This window comes from Mustela nigripes, chromosome 13 (genome assembly GCF_022355385.1).
Source record: "Mustela nigripes isolate SB6536 chromosome 13, MUSNIG.SB6536, whole genome shotgun sequence".
Taxonomy (NCBI): domain Eukaryota; kingdom Metazoa; phylum Chordata; class Mammalia; order Carnivora; family Mustelidae; genus Mustela; species Mustela nigripes.
The window spans coordinates 50,340,921-50,343,328 of NC_081569.1; positions in this window are offsets into that span (position 1 = coordinate 50,340,921).

Sequence of the window (2,408 nt, forward strand, 5' to 3'; positions counted from 1 at the left end):
AATTTTCTGAATCTGATTTTCAGCCTAGAATTCTAGACAGAACAAAACCATCAATCAGGTATGAAAGTAGAATAAGACCTTTTCATCTATGGAAAGATTTGTAAAATTTACTTTATAAGTATCCTTTCTTTGAAAGTATGGGAGGATGTGTGCCAGCAAAAGCAACAAAGAGGAAGAGACACGTTCAAGAAATCAGCGTAGGGGTGACCCAAAGCATTTTTTTTTTTTGGCAGTTTAGTTTTTTAATTTTTTCCATTTATATTATTTTATTTCTTTTCAGTGTTCCAAAATTCATCGTTTATGCACCATACCCAGTGCTCCAACCAAAGCACTTTTAAGATGATACTGTGCAGCAGGCATAGGGGGTGATAGAAATAAATGGACGAAAGCAGAAGGATAGAAGCCCCAGGAAGGGAGGCTTCAGAAAACAGAGAGGAAAGTGGTAATTTGTATTATCTAAGATGATGATGGAACATGACACATGTCATTCAAAGATATTGTTTCCTTATTTATTTTGTGTCTGAATGATCTATTAATGTAAGTAGAGTGTTAAAGTCCCCTAGTATTACTGTATATGCACCAATTTCTCCCTTAGGTCTGTTAATATTTGTTTTATGTATTGAAGTGTTCCAGTGTTGTGTGCATAGATATTTCCAATTATTATATCCTCTTGTTGGGTTGATACCTTTATCATTTTGTAAATCTTTGTCTCTTATTATAGTTTTGTTTTAAAGTCTATTTTGTCTGATATAAGTCTTGTTACTGAAGATTTTTTTTTTAATTTTCTGCTTCCATTTACATGGTGAATTTCATCACTTCACTTTCAGTCTGTTTGTGCCTTTAGGTCTGAGCTGAGTCTCTTGTAGGCAGCATATCAATAGGTCTTGTTTATTTCATCCATTCTACAACTGTATTCCACCAGAAAATGAAAGAGAAATAGGCTGGTTAGAGACCCATCAAATTAAGAATTGCTTTCCTTAAGTCATGTCATTCTAAAAAATGCTTTCAGGATCAATCCCCCCAGGATAGCATTTGACATCTATTCTAGTTCCTAAAACACAAAATAGCTAGAGAACTAGTTTAATATTAATATGCTCTCTACCCAAACCTACTACAATTAGTTCCTTTTTCTTTCATCCTCTAATATGCTTTGCCTTGATTAAAACTTCCCAAATTCATAGGATTTTCTTGCCATATTGTTGTCTCGGTATTTATTCTACAATATTGTTGATGAGAAGACTTGGGAAGAAAGCAAGTAAAACAAATAATGATCATTTAGACTAATTTGATTTTAATTGTCCCTTGTTAGTAAATGAAAAGATTATGTTCTGGTGAGTTTATTTTTAGCCTCGACCTGTTAATATATTTTATAAGCATGTGTATTTTATTGTTCTCTATGTCCCCCAAACTTTTAAAGACATTTAAAAAAATTTATGGGTATGTAATTGACATATAAAAATTATTAATTTCATGTGTACAAAATGATGACTCAATATTTGTATATATTGCAACATGATCTCTGCATAGGTCCAATAACACCCATCACTATCACCACACATAACTACAAGAGGTTTTTCTTGGGCAGAAATCAAATAGCTTTCTCATCACTGGATGAGGTGGGATTCAATAGGTCAGAGAACCAGTTGTTGGGTGAAGCATTGGGTGTATAGCTGAATGGGATTATTTAGAAGTTTCTTTCCATTCTTAAGAACCTGTGACTGGATGATATGTAAACTTGTTGCTTGGTAAAGATGGTTCAACAATGATTATGCATCATTTGGCAAATGTTATCCTGAGTATGGCCATAATGCCTACGAGGAAGGATATCTAAAACTTATCCATAGAGATTTTGTTAAAAAATTGACATGCTTAAGTCCCATCATTCATCTTCTGAATTAGAATCTCTGGGTACAGGGTTCAGGGCAAGGATAATTTGTAAAAAGGTCCTATTGATTTGGTATATACTAGTTGAGAATCAATGATGTATAGCAATAATTGAAATGGAGAGGTTAATTAGGAATTTGAAGAAGACAGAACACATTATCTGTGAAAGACCTACCTACACATTAAAATAAGAAATGTAGGGGCGCCTGGGTGGCTCAGTGGGTTAAAGCCTCTGCCTTCAGTTCAGGTCATGATCCCAGGGTCCTGGGATCGAGCCCCACATTGGGCTCTCTGCTCAGCAGGGAGCCTGCTTCCTCCTCTCTCTCTCTGCCTGCCTCTCTGCCTACTTGTAATCTCTGTCTGTCAAATAAATAAATAAGTCTTTAAAAAAAATAAGAAATGCTTGACTTATTTCGCTAAGCATGAGTGGGTAGGAGAAGAATAAATGAAACAAGATGGGATTGGGAGGGAGACAAACCATAAGTGACTCTTAATCTCACAAAACAACCCTCAGTTTGTTTTGT